The sequence below is a fragment of the Puma concolor genome, chromosome B2 (assembly GCF_028749965.1).
Source record: "Puma concolor isolate L17-30 chromosome B2, mPumCon1.1.hap2, whole genome shotgun sequence".
Lineage (NCBI taxonomy): Eukaryota > Metazoa > Chordata > Mammalia > Carnivora > Felidae > Puma > Puma concolor.
In genome coordinates, this window is record NC_141671.1 from 88,751,461 (window position 1) to 88,771,732 (window position 20,272).

Below are 20,272 nucleotides of genomic sequence, written 5' to 3' on the forward strand. Positions count from 1 at the left end.
TTTTTTTTAACATATATTTATTTTTAAGGAGAGAGCGCAAGCAGGGGAGGTGCAGAGAGAGGAGGGGACAGAGGATCCAAAGTGGGCTCCACGCTGACGCAGTGAGCCTGATGTAGGGCTCGAACTCACAAACCTTGAGATCGTGACCTGAGCCGAAGTTGGACGCTCAACCAACAAGCCACCCAGATGTTCCTATTTGTTGTTGTTTTAAATTATTACTCACTCATCCAGCACATCGCTGTGGTAACTCTCTGCTAGTTGTGGGCAGTGCATAGCAAGGCTAACTCCAGCGCTTTTCCTTTGCTCACCATGATGCCCATAGTGATGCTTCCCTTCCAAAAAGCTAGAAGCTCATATCCACCTCCCGTAGATCAGAAGTCCCAACATGTTCCCGAAGATTGGGGTGTATCTGGAGAAGTTGTGGCATAAGCCCTAGTGGAGATCACAGATCTTGTGGAGAGAATAAAACTTACAAGCTTAGTTCTAGCCTAGTGGGCTAGTGTCTGAGCAAAGGCTTGATTCCAAGTACAGCACAGTGTTTGCTGCTCAGCAGCAAGTGCTACCCTGGCCCAAGTTCACTTGGAATCAAGTCCAAGTCCTAGAAAGAGGGAGATTCTTTACAAAGAGCAAGAAAGATACAGAAGCATCGTTGACTGAAACTCCTTTGGCATCCAGAGTGGACACTGGCATTGGTGAATTGGTAGTACGAAAGGGCACTCTTGGGCAGTGGCTCCTTCAGGGAAGTGGTTTTGTGGCACCCAGGGAGTGTTACAGTCTCTCCTACCATTGCCAGTGATTTGGGCACGTGCTTGCACCCCTTTCGTGTACACCTCAGTAGACTGAGCAGCAGACATTGCTGCATAGAGTAGACAAGTGAGAATAATGGGGGCTGAGAGCACAGGTCCAGTTTTTTTTAAATGTTTGTTTATTTTTGAGAGAGAGAGAGAGAGGGAGAGAGAGAGAGGGAGGGGAACAGAGAGGGAGGCAAAGAATCTGAACCAGGCTCTGAGCTGTCAGCACAGAGCTCTATGTGGGGCTTGAACCCTGAACTGTGAGATCATGACCTGAGCTGAAGTCGGATGCTTAACCGACTGAGCCACCCAGGCACCCCTATAAGTCCAGTTTTGAGAGGCTGTGAGACAAACTCTGGAACTGATGAGCGGGTCTCCCCTGTCTAGTGGGAGTTTCTGCGGTTACAGGTGTGGGGTGTGACGCCAGACATGGAATGCTTTATAACAGTTTCTGGGAGTACAGTTCTTACTCAGGTGGCTGGGAAATAAGACTACACAAATGATAGGGTGTAACTTGTTTTGGTTTATGAGGAAATGTTCATTTTACCAACGACAAATCAACAGAATTAGTAACTTTTCAGACATTTTAAGTGTTGAGTTTATTTAGGACAAAAATTTTTTTTTTAATTTTGTTTTAGTTGATATACACCATTCTAGACAATCTTAATCACTCAGAATTACATATAATATTTAGTTTTAGTTCCTAATAAAAATAAAATTTTTACATAAATCCTTCATCCAGATCCCATTTACCTTGCTTGATTTTTTTCATAGCATTCCCTCCTATAATTTATACCCTATAATTTACTTATTTGCCATGTTTATTGTTTGTTATCTGTCTTCCTATGTAGAAGGTAAGCTCAGTGAGGTAAGCATTTTGCATATTTTGTTCACCAGTATATCCCATGTGTCTGGAAGGATACGTGTGATGAGGTAGGCACTCAGCCAATACTTGTTATTGAGTCAAGAATCAGTCATTTCACTGCCTATGAACTTGGAATTATTACATGTGTTTTATTGTTTCGTGAGGAATAGGGGGCTGGAGAATTTTTTTTTTTTTTTCAACGTTTATTTATTTTTGGGACAGAGAGAGACAGAGCATGAACGGGGGAGGGTCAGAGAGAGAGGGAGACACAGAATCGGAAACAGGCTCCAGGCTCTGAGCCATCAGCCCAGAGCCTGACGCGGGGCTCGAACTCACGGACCGCGAGATCGTGACCTGGCTGAAGTCGGACGCTTAACCGACTGCGCCACCCAGGCGCCCCAGGAGAATTTTTTTATTGATACTGATACTGATCGTTGGGCAGGTTAAAGTATGGCAGGGTGGGGTGGGAGGTGCTGGTAATGGAAGTCCACTTCTGAACTTGTGATTTTCATATTCTGTTTGTTTTGCACTTCCTAGACCATTAGCTCAGAAGCATATTCCAACTTTGCTCCCACAAACCTGGAAATAGGTCCTAATGAGATCATCATTCTTTTTTTTTTTTTTTTTAAATTTTTTTTTCAACGTTTATTTATTTTTGGGACAGAGAGAGACAGAGCATGAACGGGGGAGGGGCATAGAGAGAGGGAGACACAGAATCGGAAACAGGCTCCAGGCTCTGAGCCATCAGCCCAGAGCCTGACGCGGGGCTCGAACTCACGGACCGCGAGATCGTGACCTGGCTGAAGTCGGACGCTGAACCGACTGCGCCACCCAGGCGCCCCTGAGATCATCATTCTTACATCTTCCTGTCTGTCCCTTTCCTGTTCTTCCAGACAGATTGTTTCATATCTTGGTTATTTTTTTATTAATTTTTTTCAATGTTTATTCATTTTTTGAGAGACAGAGAGAGACAGAGCATGAGTGGGGGAGGGGCAGAGAGAGAGTGAGACACAGAATCCGAAGCAAGCTCCAGGCTCTGAACTGAGAGCACGGAGCCTGATGCAGGGCTCTAACTCACAAACCGTGAGATCATGACCCGAGCCGAAGTCGGACGCTCAACCGGACTGAGCCACCCAGGTGACCCTCATATCTTGGTTATTAAAAAATAAATACAAAAAAGAGTTTAATGTAAATGAGCAGTGACTGGTAAAGGAAAAAGTGAAGGAATGGGCATAACAACACAAACTGTGAACAATATTAGAAAAACGTGTACCATTAGGTTCTAGATACTTAGTGGGAGCGTATTTCATTCTAGATGTCCTTGGCAGTCACTTTAAAATGTGAAGCTTGATTAGTTCCTGTATTTAAAGCATTTATGAATAAAACAAAACCAATCATGCAGGAGTATCGAATGCTAGGGTTAGAAAGAAATCTCTCTCAAGATTCTCGTTAAATAGAGCCCTGCATAGTGAATGTAATGAGCAGTATCTTCCAGGCATCTTTACAGGGTTACACATCATCGTCTTTGAGTCTTTGATTTACCTTATACCTTAGTACATAGAATTATGGTATTTCAGGAGTATAGATGGGAGATAAGGTAGGGTTGAAGTCTGCAGCCCTTTTTACTCTTGGCATCATGATGACAACAGCTAACACCTTGATATATTTTATTTTCATAGCACTGTTCTTAGTGCTATACTTACTTATATTGATTCATTAAACCCACCCTTATACCTGTGTGGTGAGGTAGATTGTATTATTAACATCCTTTTACAGAATGAGGAAACAGACACAGAGAGGTTTTACTTGCCCAAGGTCATATTGCTTGTGGGATGGGGGTTGGAACCAGACAGTTCCACTACAATGTTTTCACTCTTATCCTTATGTTATATGCCTTTCTGGATCCCAACGCTAGAATTTAGAGGGTCCCAAAGAGAAATAGCTATGCTGAATGTTTTCCAGAAAATTATTTATTATAGCCGACATCTTGGATTTACTAAGCAATTATGGAAGAGAGTTTGTATTCTGAAAAATCCGTGAAGTCCAGCTATTCTGTGTTGGTAATGCTGGGTGCAGCATCGTCTATGATGAGGGGTGTAAACTCTAGTCAGACTTGCCTAGGTTCCAGTCCTGCCTCTGCTACTTTCTAGCCTGCTGACCTTTGGAAAATTACTTCACCTTATACCTCAACCTTGAGGTTGGGTTCATATCCTCTGCTTGGTAGTTCACGCTAGGTGGCGTTCCTATCAACTTCTCCAAAGAGACCAAAATGTTTTTTTAATGGTATATAGATGAAAAATATTCTAAGACATGAGATAGTTTCTGAGATGTAAAGAAAATTCTTGTGATGTAGGAAGGTAAGCCTGTTTTACTGTGATAGTTATTGAAATCATAGGATATAATTTTCACGTGCTTTCTTCATGAAATAAACATGATGGTTTTATTTTCATGAATACTACATAATACTGTATACTCTACATCCTATGTATGGCTAGGATATCACCAAAGGGCAATAATATCTTCATTAGAAAATGAAAGAGAACCCCAGAATTTTGTGATCCTAGCTCTTGGGCATTGGGGAAACAAGGATTGATAAAGGAAGGATTCTACTTCAGTCATTGTAAAATATCAAACATGATGGATTTGACAGCCTTTTTCCCCTCCACCTCCCCCACACTATTCTGAGATTCATCCTCCTACTTCTCAAGCTCACCCAAGCCTATTGACTGAGCCAAGAAAACAGACTCCACTCTCCTCCTCTTCTTCTGACTCATGCCAAAAAGTCATGTAGCAATTCAAAACATGTCTCAAATCACAAAACATAATGTGGAAAACTTTCTTTTCCCTGACTTTGGAATATTCTTTAGTATTCTGACATTTGTGTAATCAAGGGAATACTAATTAAAATTTTTTTGTGCGTGTTTTATTTATTTCTGAGAAAGAGAGAGAAAGAGGGAGAGAGCAAGCAAGAGCGGGGGAGGGGCAGAGAGAGAGGGAGACAGAATCTGAAGCAGGCTCCAGGCTCTGAGCTGTCAGCACAGAGCCTGACGTGGGGCTCGAACTCACGAACCGTGAGATCATGACCTGGACTGAAGTCGAACACTTAACAGATTGAGCCACCCAGGAGCCCCTTTAAGTGGTATTGTAGATTTAACTTCATTTCTTCAGAGGCTTTACTGACCATTCAAACTAAATGCTCTTTGATTCTGTCACATCACACTGTTCTGTTCAGTGCAGCACCCAGTTGCTAACCAGTGTTTTCTTGTATGCCTATTTGCTTTTTCTCCCCTCTAGAATCTGTGTTCTAAGAGAATAGGGACATTGTCTGTCTTGTTTTAAACTGTGCCTCCTAGAGGAGGGAGTGGCACATAGTGGGAGTTAATAGTTTCAGATAGGTGGGTATTCCAAAAATCCTCATGCATTTCGCTTCATGTGAATTGGCTCTTCATAGCTCCAGCTCTGACGCTCTGGTTAATCAGTGTTCTCTTTCTGCTATACTTTTTCTGCCGTCCGTCACATTTGGTCCACACTTGTTACTCATTAACCTGGATCCAGAATCCCTGAGTCCACTTCCATGGTTGCTGCCATCTTTTTATATAATGTTGACTCATTTCAAATTTGTTGAAATTTAGATTTCACTGTTTTTAAAAAATATTAATATCTTCTACTTCACTGGATCGCTCATAACAGGCTTATGCAAGTTATTAATGACACATCTTATATAATTTCATAAGACAGTATCTTAAGAGTTTCCCAGTGAGATTAATGATTTTGCACTGTTTACAGATATTTCACAGTGTACTTGGTATTGTGAATCAGAAAGCACAACTTTCCTATTTTTGTTTCACCGGTAAGTTGGATATTTCTCAAAGGTATTTTAGTGGTAGTAGTTAAAACTAAGGACAAGAAAGTCAGTGTAAAATGGTTTGCCATTGACAATTGGAATTAAATTATACTGACTTTAAACATTTTTCTTCAAATCAATATTCTGTATTCTCTTTGGCGAGTGTAAAAGTTTTGATTTTAGTGTTTCTAGTGCCTCATCTTGCTGCTTAGTTATTCTATGCGTAGAGGAAGAAAAACATATTTTTCCTCCACCCTTCTGAGTTCTAGATCTTTGTATCTCTGTAACAAAAGACAGATTCACAAGATAAAAGCATACAAATTTATTTAACATAAGTTTTACATGACATGGGGGCCTTCATAAGGAAATGAAGACCCAAAGAAGTGATTAAAATCTGAGCATTTTTATGATAGGTTTGATGAAAAGAGAAAATTCTTGGAAAAAACGTGATAGGATAAAAAATGGTATGAAGTAAGTATAGTAGTGTGGGAGAAACAGCAAAGCCTGTTCGTTCAAATTCCTCCTGCATCTTGGAGAAAAGGATGTTCTTTTCCTCCGCGTACAGGGAGGGTACCTCTCATATCAGGGTTTTATGACCTGCTTCTGGGGAATGACAGAAAGTCCTTACTGCACATGTGCTTTCTCAGCTTCCTTCAGCTTGTAATATTCAGAACTCCAAGGTGCCACATTTTGGTGTAGTATGTCCTGAACCCCCTCCTGTATAAAGCAGGACAATGGAATATTATCTTAAAATTGAAGATTCATAGCCAAGGAATTTTTGTGAAAGTGAAAGTTTTAAAGTGATGTTCTTTTCTTTTCCTTTCCTCCTTGCCTTGCCTTGCCTTGCCTTTCCTAGTTAATTAATTATTTAGAGAAAAAGAGAGATAGAGGGAAAGTGGTGGTGGGGTGGGGGTGGGGGGGCAGAGAGAGAGGGAGACAGAGAATCCCAGGCAGGCTCTGCAGCTGTCAGCGAAGATCCCAATGCAGGACTCAAACCCACAAACTGTGAGATCATGTCCTGAGCTGAAACCAAGGGTCAGACAGACTGAGCCACCCAGATGCCCCTGATGTTATTTTTCAATGAAGATGAAATTTGGATTTCTGTTTGGTCTTTGTATCTTGAAATTGTTAGGATTATGTACCTATTCTGTAAAAGACTCAGGATGCCTTTTCAGTGACAGAGAAAAGTGTTTTTGGAGGTATCTGGAACTTCTGCATCTCTGCTGAAAGACCATTAACCCCCTAAATAAAAACAATTTATGGGGCACCTGGATGGCTCAGTTGGTTGAGAGTCTGACTTCAGCTCAGGTCATGATCTCAGAGTTTATGAGTTTTAGGCTCGTATTAGGCTCTCTGCTGTCAGTGGAGAGCCCATTTCAGATCCTTTGTCTCCCTCTCTCTGCCCCTCCCCTGCTCACACACTCTCTCTCTCTCAAAAGTAAATAAACATTAAAAACAGAACACTTGATGAAAATGGACTTATTAGCAAGTCTTCTTAGAATAAGGCTCCTTCTAACAGAGATGAATGGAACATGGTCCCTCCCCTATAAGTCATAGTTGTCAGTTAATATGTAGCTCAGCCCAGCTGAAGAAACTTAACCTCATGCCCACATCCTTCTTGCATTTTATTTTAAGGAAATTATGGTGTAAGAAATGATGACCTTTGTCACTTGTCATGTTAAAAAAAACACAGAAATTTTGCTTTACAGTCATTTTAATCTTACTTGTTTGCCCTTAATTCCTGGTGTATGGTAAATGCTATTTTAATGTTATACTGAAACATTTGTTACATTGTGACAAGAGTGAGACTATGGTTAGTGAATTATTAGAGTCAATTCTTCGTTATTCATCCTGGTCAGATCTGTGTTTTCATGGAAGATCAAATATTTTGTCTGAGAGAGTTAGCATGTTTATCATAGGCTTTCCAGATGAGAAGTTCAACACACACAAGAACTTGGAGTATAAGTTACACGTTTGTACTAGCTGGAGACACAGGAGAGCTTACTGGTTAAAAAGGGTAGGTTCTGGAGGTAGACTGCCTGGGTTTTCACCCTGGCTTCCATACTGATTGTGTCACCTTCATGGAGTTCTTAATTTCTTCAAACCTCAATTTTGTAATCAGTAAAATGGGTATAGAAGTGGAACTTTCTGTTAAAAGGCTTCCTGTTAAGGATAGCAGATTGAATACATATCTGTTTCTCTAGCTGGTATAGGGTTCTTGCCAGAAGTATAACTGGAAAATCTTTGGCTGTGTTGTATTTCCAATCTAGAAAGCCTTCTCCTTTCTCTCTGCATCCTTCGGGGCTCCTCTGCTTAGCGTCCCTCCATCATTCTTCTCCTTTTTTTTTTTTTAATGTTTTTTTTGAGAGAGAGAGAACAAGAACGTGCATGAACAGGGGAGGGGCAGAGAGAGAGGGAAGGAGAGAGAATCCCATGCAGGCTTGACACTTGGTGCAGAGCTAAGTGAAGTGGAACCCCATCACACGAACTGTAAGATCATGACCTGAGCCAAAATAGAGTTGAATGTTCAATGCACTGAACCACCCAGGTGCCCCAACCTCCCTCATCATTCTTACTGACAGCCATCTAGCCCTTGGGAAGGCAGTAGGCAGTGTGGTGCAGAAGGATGTAACAGGGCTGGATTTGAGTCTCAGCTTCACAATTACCATTTTTGTTTTTGTTTTTTAATCTCAAAGCAGTTCAGCTTGCTGAGCTTCAACTTTTGCTTCTGAAAAATGGACCCATTTAGTTCTTACATTGCTAGATCATTGTAATTAAATGTAATAGTACATGCACTCCTAGCCTTCTTATTTAGGCACTTGAAGGGGTGCCTGGGTGACTCAGTCAGTTAAGCGTCTGTTTTCGGCTCAGGTGATCTCATGGTTTGTGGGTTCGAGCCCTGTGTTGGGCTCTGTGCTGACAGCTCAGAGCCTGGAGCCTACTTCAGATTCTGTGTCTCCCTCTTTCTCTCTGTCCCTCCTCTGATTGTGCGCACTCTCTCTCTCTCTCTCTCAAAAAAAAACAAACAAAACAAAACATTAAAAAAATTTAGACACTTGGACTATAGTGCTTCCCCTGTTCTAATGCTTCTTGTGGATGTTCTTGTGGAGCTTCTAATGCTCCCTTTTCAAGGGAAAAAAATAGTAGTATATTAATAAACATATTGATTTAAGGTACCACCTCAGTTTTAGAAATTTAAAATGAGAGAAAGATTGTACATCTCTCATTAGAAGAAAATTCAAAATATCTTTTACTATTAGAATACTGCAAATGTGGACGTTATATCTTACTTTGTAAGTTATTTGAAGGGCAGAGACTATTTTTAATTCTTTTGTGTCTGCCATCACCTCTTGTTCAGTGATTCCTGGAAACATATTAACCCTTTAGGAAATACTTGAATGAATGAAGAGTCTGTGTTTTAAAACTCAACAGTAAGACTTTCTCCATTTGAAAATGGAGTTTGGATTATGCCTATGTTATAGGTTGGGGAAGTGTAAACTATGTGTTTTCTATTTGTTAGAGGACAATCATTAATCAGAGGAGAATGTTCTTTTACTGTCTGATGAAGAACTTCTTCATAGAGAATTTTCTGATGAAATAAAATGATTATGTAAATGAGGCACACTAATTATTTTTTTTGCCATACAATGTTATTTATCATACAAATAATTTGTATACCAGAAAATGCTCAAGATCTACATTGTGCCATCTATAAAGAAGCCGATGGATGGTTTCGTTTTCAGTACTGTAAGAGCTATAAGAATTTCTTTAATAAGAAGTTTTTATGGCAACATTTTTTAAAAGCACCTTAGGATGTTATAATTGCTGGTTAGGTTATTTTGACAAGATGGTGTAACTGATCCGAGCATTTTATGTTTCTATTCATAGACGAGTGATAGAGCTAGAAATTAAATTGAAGTGAGAGCTGGAAAGGGCTGTGCTAACGTGACACAGGGAGCTGCTGTGAACATTGTAGTTTGGTTTGTTCCCCAGGGGAACAGCTATATTCATGAGGTGACTATACATACTTTATCCTCTTTCTTACTAGAGAGATTTTGGATATTCAGGGCAGCCTTTTATTCTTCTTAGGGCACGAATTTCATATTATAAACCAAAACGTTGTGATTCAATATATGCAAAGAATCTAGCATCAAGATCTCATGTTCTTCATTCTAAAATGGAGATACACTCTGCTTTTATTTTTTCTCCTTTGGGAAATTTTGTGGGAATAATGGTAGTCCCGAGGGATTCGAGATAGGGAGCAAGACTGATGTGGATCCTGCCTATATAGACAGGATGAGCAAATAATTTATCGTCCAAGCTGGAAAACAAAAGAGGACAATAATTACAATAATTAGTAATTATACTGGGACAGTGGGCAAAACCGGGATTACCCCTAAGGGGAATGGTCACCCACTTAAGGAGTTCACTGCTTGGGGTTGGGGCTATGGGTAGAAATGAGGCTGAGGCAATAGAGTCTGCCTTTCTAAACAAGTAATTGTAGACAGTGCTGATTATGGGGTAGGTAGGGATGCATTGGTGCTATTGGAGCGTGTCCAAGAGTAATTAACTCAGACCTGGGGATATCAGGGAAGGCTCCCCAGAGGAAGTGACACCTGAGATTTGCAGGATGAATAGGAGCTAACCAGGCAAAGCAGAGGGGTAGAGAGTCCTGGGCAGAGGACATGACAGGTACCAGTGCCCCGAAGAGAGAGAATAGTTCAACATGGACGAACAGATCTGCATGACTGTGACCAGGAAACAAGAAGTCAAATGGCAGCACACAATGCTGGAAATGTTGGCAGGGGTCCATTGAAGGGAATTTGACTTAATACCAACAGTTTTAAGCAGAGCAGTGAGATGATCAGATGGTGAAGGATTCTGCCTATATTCGTTTGAATGCCATGTACCTGGGTATCGTGGCTGAAGCTGGGTCTCTACATCCCCCAGCATGTGGAGATGGGTGGTTGTTTCTCCCTTCCCTCTGTGGGTGGATCTGGCAACAGGACTGAGTTGGAAAGACATTTGTGGTCTTTGTGTGACAGACTGGTGGAGTTACCTATAGAAGACAGCTTCGTAGAAGCCCCCTGAGGAAGATAATAACCTGAAGTTATGCAGGAAGTGTGCAGGTGCACATAGGTTTACCATGGAGACAGACTTTTGGAAGGTGGCAGGTGCTTTAGGCAGTACTTCCACACCCTGGACCCTCATCCCTGTGCTTGGGCCTCCTTGGTACTCATGAAACCCTAGAAGAAGATGGCTCTCTGGTGGAACACACAAACTGAACGCCTAGAAGTCGGAGCAACTCCCCAGAGGGACTTTCCTCAAAGAGTGGTGGGTTTTACACCTGGATAAAGGTGAGCACTGACTGGAAAAGTGAGAGCGGTGGGCCAAGTACTCCTACGGAGCAGTGGAGGACAGGCAGCTGCCTCAGGCCAGGGGTCCTAGAAGGTTGATGGTTTCTCAGAGTCACCTGTGGCCCAGCTTTGAGCAGAGCATGGGCTGTCCCAGCCCTGGAGGTAGGGGCTCAGTGGGCACAGCACAGCCTGTGAGCTGAAGAGAAGCTCTGAAGAGACTGGTGGATGGAGGCAGCGGTGTCTGGAGAAGGCTCATTTCTACCATGGAGCAGAATGGTGGTGGCAAGGACCCACTCTTGGTGGGCTGTGCCCACCCTTGGGAACTGTATTAGTCTGCTAGGGCTGCCTTAACAAAGTCCCACAGACCGGGTGGCCTAAATGGCAGAAATTTATTTTCTCTTGGTTCTGGAGGCTGTAAATTGGAAATACAGATGTTGGCAGGGTTGGTTTCTTCTGAGGCCTGTTTTCTTGGCTTGTAGATGGCCATCTTTTTGCTGTGTCCTCACATACTTGTTTTCTCTGTGCTTGCATGTGTCCTCTTTTTTTTTTTTAATGTTTATTTATTTATTTTTGAGACAGAGACAGAGACAGAGAGAGAGTGTGCACATGTGAGTGGAGAGGTGCAGAGGGAGAGGAAGAGAGAGAATCCCAAGCAGGTTCCGCACTGTCAGTACAGTGCCTCATGTGGGGCTTGAACTCACCAACCACAAGATCATGATCTGAGCCAAAATCAAGAGTCAGATGCTTAACTGACTGAGCCACCCAGGCACCCCCTAAGCTCTTCTTATAAGGACACCAGTGATACTACATTAGAAGTCACCCATATAACCTCTTTTTACCTTAACTACCTCTCTAAAAGCCTTATCTCTAAACATAGTCTCACTCTAAGGGAATGGAGGTCAGGACTTGGATGTGCAACCTTGGCAGGGACATAGTTGAGCCATAGCAGGGACCTCCTTGAGAGATAGCAGTCAGTGGTGGTTGTAGGTCCTCATGCCCTGCTGGTGGCTTCTGTGGCTCAGGTAAGCTTAGGGCCATTTTTGTTTGTTTCAGAACAACCTCAGATGTGTTATGGCCCCATTTTTGACTTCCAGTGATTGATATACTACCTCGCATAGTAACTTATTCAGTCTTTGGCCATTTTAGATTATTGGAAACTTTCTTCATTTTGAGTTGGAGGTGATGTTGCCTTAGCATTCCAGCCTGGGGACTTTGTACTCACAGCTCTCGGTCTTGATCTCTTCAGCACTTCAGGGTGTGACTGTGTTCTGGAATACATTCCCTTTGTTAGTGTTAATTGTGTTAGTGTTAATGTTATCGTTTAAGAGTGTGGCCTCTGGAGCCGGTCTGCTGGTTTGGAAACTTGGTTTCCCTACTTCACAGTTGTGTGGCTTTCAGCAAATTACCTGACCTCTTTATGACTTAGTATCCTGATCCATAAAAAGAAAGAGTAAAGTGCCTAATGAATTAAAGAAGAGCAGGAAGGCACCTCCTATGCTGGACACTTGCTAAGTGCTGTCACCTGCATCATTACCATGGCCTCCCTTGATTGTGGCCCTGAGGAACAACTGCATTGCCACACACATGAGGGCCTGTGCAGGTGGGGAGGACCAGCGTTTCGCCTCCTCTTCTCATATCACCTGAGTGTCTATCAGTTTTTCTTCCCCTAATCTCTTGATGAGTTGTCTTTTATTGGTGGTAATAACAACCAGTGTTTATCAAGTACTTTACAGTTTCATAGTGCTTTTGCTTTTGGTTTTATTCCCATACTGGCCCTGAGAGGTATAGTTATTATTGTCCCAATTTTCTATCTGAAGCAGCTGTGTCTTGGCATACATTGACTTGCCTAAAATTATTATGTCTGGTAAGCACTGGATGGGGACACAAATGGAAACCTCCTTTTCTTGTTTACCCATGTTTTTAATTACGTCCATTAAAGTACGTGTTTATTGTAGGAACATTAGAAAGTACGGATGACCAAAAGTTTTAAAATCTTGCACATGACAGTAATCATTATTAATATCTGAAATATGTATTTTTACAAAGGCAGTTTTATATAACACAGTATGTATTGATTTATTACTTGGTTTTCTCTTAAAACATGTTAAGTATTTTCTCACGTTAATAAGTATGTATCAGGGCACCTGGGTGGCTCAGTCTGTTTAAGCATCTGACTTTGGCTCAGGTCATGATCTTGCGGTTCATGGGTTCAAGCCCTGCATTGGGCTCTGTGCTGGAGCCAGCTTCGGATTCTGTGCCTTCCTCTCTCTCTGTCCTTCCCCTGTTCATGCTCTGTCTGTGTCTCTCTCAAGAATAAATAAACATTAAAAAAAAAATTTTTTTTAAGTATGTATCTGCCACATCATTTTATTTTATTTTTATTTTTTTAGAGTGAGAAAGCATGAATGGGGGTGAGAGGGGCAGAGGGAGGGAGGAAGGGAGGGAGAGAGAGAGACAGACAGAGACAGAGAGAGAGAGAGAGAGAGAGAGAGAGAGAGAGTCTGAAGCAGGCTCCATGCTCATTGGAGCCCGACCCCATGATCCTGGGGTCCTGGGACCTGAATGGAAATCAAGAATCAGGTGCTCAACTGACTGAGCCACACAGGCACCCTCTACATTATCATTTTAAATTACTGCTTGGTTCTTCATTGAAGGATATATACTATTCAATTCATTTCCTAACATACAGATTGCTTCCATTTTTTGCTCATATGAACAACACTCCAGTGAACCCCCTTGAGCATATATCTTTGCACACTTATCTAATTATTTCCATAGGATGGGTTTTTAGATGTGGAATTTCTAGATCAAAGGCCTTGCCCATTTTTAAGGCCTTTGATACATATGTACAGATTGGCCCCTGGAATGAGTACCCATTTAAACACTCACCTGTGTGTATAAAAACATCATTTTCCTTGTTCCCATTAGCCATCATCATTCTTTGCCAAGGCAATTGGAAGGAAATGGCATCTTACTGTTGATTTATTTACATTTTTGTTACTAACCAGAGAAAACATTTTTGTTTACTGTTCCTTTATATCTCTACTCTGGTGATTTGCCTGTTTAAGCTCTTGTCCTTTATTTCCTATGAAGCTATTCGTCTTTTTCTTATTGATGTGTAAATATTTTATATATTGAAAATATTAATGAATTATCTTCTGTTTCATGCTCTTATGACAACACTTCATAGTTGTACAAATTCCTAGGTTTATTTTTTTTAATCTCATGTGACTCTTGAGTTATACTTCCTCCATTCTGATAATTATTTTTTTAATGAAATACAGGAACATTTCTGGAGTCCTGTGAACCTCATCTTGTCCAATTCTACCTGAGGCTGACTGTGTCATCTAAAATGTTCAATTTTACTCCCAGCCATTCTCTTATCTACACTTTTGTAGAGTGTGCCCTCCATCCAGGATATTTCCATGCAGGAGGTGGGGAAGAAGAGTCAAACTAACTTTGACTCTGTACCAAGCACTATACTAAATGATTTCAAATATGTAAAATGTTAAATAGTACAGAACACCTGGAAGCTTTGCTGCATGTGCTTCCATAGATTTCATGGATATTGGATCTCCTGTCCCAACTATTTGAGATGTGGTTACATGTCTGTCACCATATTGAAAACAATGGGTGGTTCAGTGTGTTCCATAATTTAAAGACTTTGCTCTCTCCCATCGTCAATATCTATTTATCTGGGATTATTCTGCTGGGCCGGCTTACACTGGGTGTGTATCTTGGCAACCTTAGGTGAGATCCATCTCCAAAAGATATTTAACTCTTACCCCTCTCTCATAGGATTATAACTTCGTTTATCATTATACACATAGTTACGTCTTACGTTGTTAAGAAGAATTTACTGATTTTATTTCTTCTATAATTTCCATATAATCTATACATTTTGATTTTAGATATTTCTGTAAAAGTAGTAATTTTATGATTTTTTTTAATAAGGTTTGGAGGTGGAGCAGCAGAATTAAGAATACAAGCTTTAGAGTCAAACAGCCTAGGTTTTGATCCCTGACTCTATCAATTCCTCTCCAATCCTGTCACTTTTGGTGAGTTACTTACACCCCAGATTTCTTGTCAGTAAAGTTACAAGAATAATATCATCCACATAAAGTTATTGTGAGGATTAAATGAGATCATGCATGTAAAGTACTTCTTTGTATAATAGCAGTCAGAGAAAGCTTTTGACTCCTGGACTACCAAGTGAAGTGGTTATTATTTTGAATTATTATTCATTTATTTCTACTTATTATTAGAAAGAGAGAGAGAGCATGTGTTTGTGGGAGGAGCCAAGGGGGGGGGGTGGAAACAGAGAATCCCAAGCAGATTCTGTGCTGTCCACATGGAGCCTGATGCAGGGCTCGATCTCACAACTGTGAGATCATGATCTGAGCCAAAACCAAGAGTTGGATGCTAAACCGACTGAGCCACCCAGACACCCTTGAATTATTTTTTTTAAGTTTATTTATTTATTTGGAGATGGGGGAGGGGCAGGGAGACAGGGAGAAAGAGAACCCTAAGTAGTTCTGTGCTGACAGCTGACATAGGGCTCAATCTCACAGACTGTGAGATCATAACCTGAGCCGAAATCAAGAGTTGGACACTTAATGGACTGAGCCACCCAGGTGTCTCTATTTCAAATTATTTTTAATTATAAATTATCATACCAGTTGTTTAATAGAAAGGTCTTAAAGTTATGATCTCAGGAATATGTTCTGAATAAGTCTTTTGTATACCAAAAGGATGGTAAGGTTTTGCAAAAATGGGGTAATTTTGTTTGGTTGACCTAAATTTCTATTTAGGTGGTAAACTGTACTTTAATCATACATTGGAGCTTTTCTATTACAGTTAGATCATCTCACTTCTTTTTATTGGAGGGAGAACTTAGTCATCTTTACTCTCTGAAAGGGCACAAGCATCCCTGTTAAATTTCAGGAATGAATATTCCATATAGGAAAGTATGCTAGTGGGGTACCCTTAAATGTTTGCCTTTAGACTAAAGGGATTTCTAATATCATTTATTAGACACCATACAGTGATGTACTGATATGAAAACTGTACTAATTTACTGGTATTAGAAATATGAAATATTTCAATTTATGGAATAAGAATTAAAGATAAATTATCACCATATATAATACATAAATAAAATAATGATTGGGACTGTTGGCATGTATCCTAATTATTTTATGCTTCAAAGTAACATTTCCTTTTTCATATATATATATATATATATATATATATATATGTTTTATTTATTTATTTTTGAGAGAGAGAGAGTGACTGAGAGACAGAGAGAGAGAGATGGACAGAGGATCCGTAGTCAGCTCCACGCTGACAGGAGAGAGCAAGATGTGGGGCTGAAACTCATAAACTGGGATCATGACCTGAGCCAAAGTCGGATGCTTAACCAACTGAGCCACCTAGGCACCCCTCCTTTTAAGACATATTAACTTGAGGGGGTGCATGTGTATCTCAATTGGTTAAAAGTCTGACTCTTGATTTCAGCTTAGGTTATGATCTCATGGTTCATGGGATCGAGCCCTGGGTCGGGCTCTAAGCTGGTAGTTCGGAGCCTGCTTGAGATTCTCTCTCTGCCCCTTCCCCCTTAAAGTAAATAAATAAACTTAAAAAAATATATATATATTGATGTAATCTGATGTTTGAAATTAACAAGCCTTTCAGTTTACTGAAGAATCATCTAATGTAACTAGTTTTTGATGGTAAAGACTTACACCTATAATTCACATATTTTTCAGTCTCTTGGCTTTGTTCCTATAAATTCTTTGTTCCTGTAGACTCTTGCATTTTACTTCTGCTGGCTTAAGAGTTGGTGATGCTTCCCTTTAATTACTATAAATTTCTCAGATCAAAAATAATTAGTATTTTAAAAAATTGTCAAGTATTTCTAAAGCATAATACTAAAATATTATTAAACAAATATACAATAATAGCAAGAATAAACTGTTTTGGGGTGCCTGGGTGGCTCAATTGGTTAAGTGTCCAACTTTGGCTCAGGTCATGATCTCATGGTTTCTGAGTTCGAGCCCCATGTCGGGTTCTGTGCTGACAGCTCGGAGCCTAGAGCCTGCTTTGGATACTGTCTGTCTGTGTGTCTGTCTCTGTCTCTCTCTCTCTCTGACCCTCCCCTGCTCATGCTCTGTCTCTTTCTCTCAAAAATGAATAAACTTAAAAAAAAAATAAATAAAAATAAAAAAAGAATAAACTTTTTATTCTTCTTATATATTGGTAGGTTTGGTGCACATCCTAATTACATTTTATTAGTGTAATTAAGGAAGCTTAATATTTAATTATCTTATGTTCATTTTATTAACCTAGATTAGTTCATATAGTATGTCTTTCTTTGCATGTACCCCTAAATGGTATAATTAACATAGCTTAATTTTTCATATCTCATGTTTAATTATATGAACCTAGATTAGTCTATCTGGTCTTTCTTTCTTTTTTTTAAAGTTTATTTATTTTGAGAGAAAGAGAACATAGGTGTGCTCACATGTGAGCATGTGGGGAAGGGGCAGAGAGAGAGAGGGAGAGAGAGAATTGCAAACAGGCTGCATACCTTCAGTGCAGAGCCTGAAGTGGAGCTCAATCTCACGAACCATAAGATCATGACCTGAGCCGAAATCAAGAGTTGGACATTCAACTGACCAAGCAACCCAGGCATCCTCCTGGTCTTTCTTTTGCGTGTAACCTCTAAGATACTTATTTTTTTTCTTTTCTTTCCCCTTTCACACTATTACGGTTTAATAACTTTTTTTTCCTTTGTAAATACTATGTTTTCAATGTTTACTTAAAAAAGAAATCTAAGCAGGGGCGCCTGGGTGGCTCAGTTGGTTAAGTGTCTGACTTCAGCTTAGGTCATGATCTCGTGGTCCATGAGTTCAAGCCCCCCACCGTCAAGCTCTGTGCTGACAGCTCAGAGCCTCGAGGCTGCTTTCGTTCTGTGTTTCCCTCTTTCTCTGCCCCTCCCCAACTCTCACTCTCTCTCCTTCTCAAAAATAAATAAACATAAAAAAATGATGGGGCGCCTGGGTGGCGCAGTCGGTTAAGCGTTCGACTTCAGCCAGGTCACGATCTCGCGGTCCGTGAGTTCGAGCCCCGCGTCAGGCTCTGGGCTGATGGCTCGGAGCCTGGAGCCTGTTTCCGATTCTGTGTCTCCCTCTCTCTCTGCCCCTCCCCCGTTCATGCTGTGTCTCGCTCTGTCCCCAAAATAAATAAAAAACGTTGAAAAAAAAAAAAAGAAAAAAAAAAAGAAAAAAAATTCTGAGTGAAGCTCTGGCAACCTGGAAACATTTTAATGAAAGTGAAACTATAAAGGTTAAACCTTTTTAATCTTGTGTACCAAGCAGATTTTATTTGAAAAGAAGCTCACCAGTAAAAGAGGGGATTCCACCAACGAACATTTCCTAAGGGTAAGGCCAATGAATAATTTTGATATGTCAAAGAATTGCTGTGGTTTTGAGAAATGTTTCCTGCATTTCCAAGGTGAGTGTAAGCTTCTGCTAGAGATTGCTGCCATATGCATTTTTGGCATTAAATAAATTTTAGTGCCATGTAAGTAAAAAAAATTTTACTGAGCATGTAAACTACATTAGCAAAAAATGAAGCAAAAGTAAAAATTCACCCACATACCTGTCATCTGAGCAATTCACTATATGATTCACATTTGTATGTATAATAAAGGGAGATGCATTGAGGTTTACTGAGGCCCTATGATTTGTCAGTCTTTGAACTAGGTGTGCCGTGCATTATAAAAGCCTTGTGACAAGGTGGTATTATCTGTGTTTTTAGAAAATGGAAAAATTGAGACTTAAAGAAGGTAAGTGACTAGCCCTTAGTAACATGGCAGCACATGATATGTGAATGTGGGGCTCCATTTTATAAAATATTTATTTTGTGTTCACAGGCTACATTTATTTGGTCTATTTTTAAGTACAAAGACTGAAATTCCTGATCTTTTGGGGGAGATGGCATGTTTTGAGAAGTATCACAGCCAATCTTTACACTGTAAATGGAAAGTACTGTATCTGCATTGTGTTTTTATAGTAGTTATGCTGCAGGGGAAAATCCCTTCTTTCTTTCCCAAGTTCATTTAGCTGAGCCAAGAAGCTGATCAAAAGATACTTAAAATTTAAACACGTTTTCTTAACTATTTTTATAAATATATTTCATGCCTTTAAATGATATCTAGTGACATCAGTAAATTCTCTCTTTACCAAAATAATGTTTTTTTACACATTTAGTGGTTGACCACTAAGACAGAGGCATAAATAGCATTTGCCTCCTCATATAATGAATTTGTATGGAAAACCATTTAAAACTGAGTCTTCAGGGGGCACTGTATAGCTTAGTAGGTTAAGCTTGGCTCACTCAGGTCACGATCTCACAGTTTGTGAGTTTGAGCCCCACATCAGGCTCTGCCCTGACAGGGTGGATCTTGCTTTGGATCCCCTCTCCCTGGCTATCTGCCCCTCCCTCACTTGCACTCTTCCTCTCTCAGAAATAAATAAACCTTGAAGAAAAAAAACTGAGTCTTTAGGTGCTTGGCCTTTTAAGGAATGTAGAGGAAACAGTATTAAATGCCATAAAAATATGTACATTAGTTATCTAAACCTGTTTTTTGGGGAGTTCTTGGAGTGCATTTTCCCCTAGAAGCAGTAGCTAAAATTTAAATGATAAGTGTTCAGATGAGCTCATAATAAATGAATAGGTATGTCTCCATGTGTTTTTAAAGCAACAAAGGTCCCCTCCTTTTTTTCCCCCAAACAAAATGTTATGTAGGAACTCTATTTGAATTTCTTGGGAATCTTTTAACCTAAGTTGAGTTGGCTTCAATAAACAAGGAATTTATTATGAGGATCTAAGTTGTTTCATGTATGCCCACAGCAGGAGTGCATGGAAGATCCAGAATGTCCTGTTTCCACCTCTTGCCTCTTTTTCTCTGTATGCCTACTTCTTTTCCCTGCATAATTACTTTCTTGGTTTCCAGTCCACATGGCAGAAAACAGAGCTGAGGCTAAGTTGAGACAGGTAAGGTGCAAAATTTGAGAAATCACTGGAAAACTCAGTGATTAAGGTAAATAATATGTATATTTTAAATTTTGTATAGCATTTTATTCAGTTCCACTGATCCCTTCTTTAATCACTTTACCTGATAAATCATCTGTTCAGCTTCAGCTTTTGTTAAGCAGATAAAAATGTTAAAGTCTATAAAATCAGCATGCATATTACTTTCACTTATTTAAATGAGATTTATTTTTTTTTTTTAATTTTTTTTTCAACTTTTATTTATTTTTTTGGGGACAGAGAGAGACAGAGCATGAATGGGGGAGGGGCAGAGAGAGAGGGAGACACAGAATCGGAAACAGGCTCCAGGCTCTGAGCC

General features: G+C 40.1%; 1 protein-coding gene across 6 annotated transcripts in view; it reads left to right on the plus strand.

Moving 5' to 3' along the window:
• Positions 1 to 20,272, plus strand: part of KLHL32 (kelch like family member 32) — a 246,291-nt gene that overhangs the window by 22,273 nt on the left and 203,746 nt on the right. The window contains exon 2 of one of the 6 annotated variants that reach the window (XM_086707456.1): positions 18,237 to 18,299. The exons of the other annotated variants lie outside the window; for them this stretch is intronic. The gene's annotated coding sequence lies outside the window, so the exon portion shown is untranslated. The remainder of the gene's footprint in view (positions 1 to 18,236; positions 18,300 to 20,272) is intronic. 6 annotated transcript variants of the gene reach the window in all.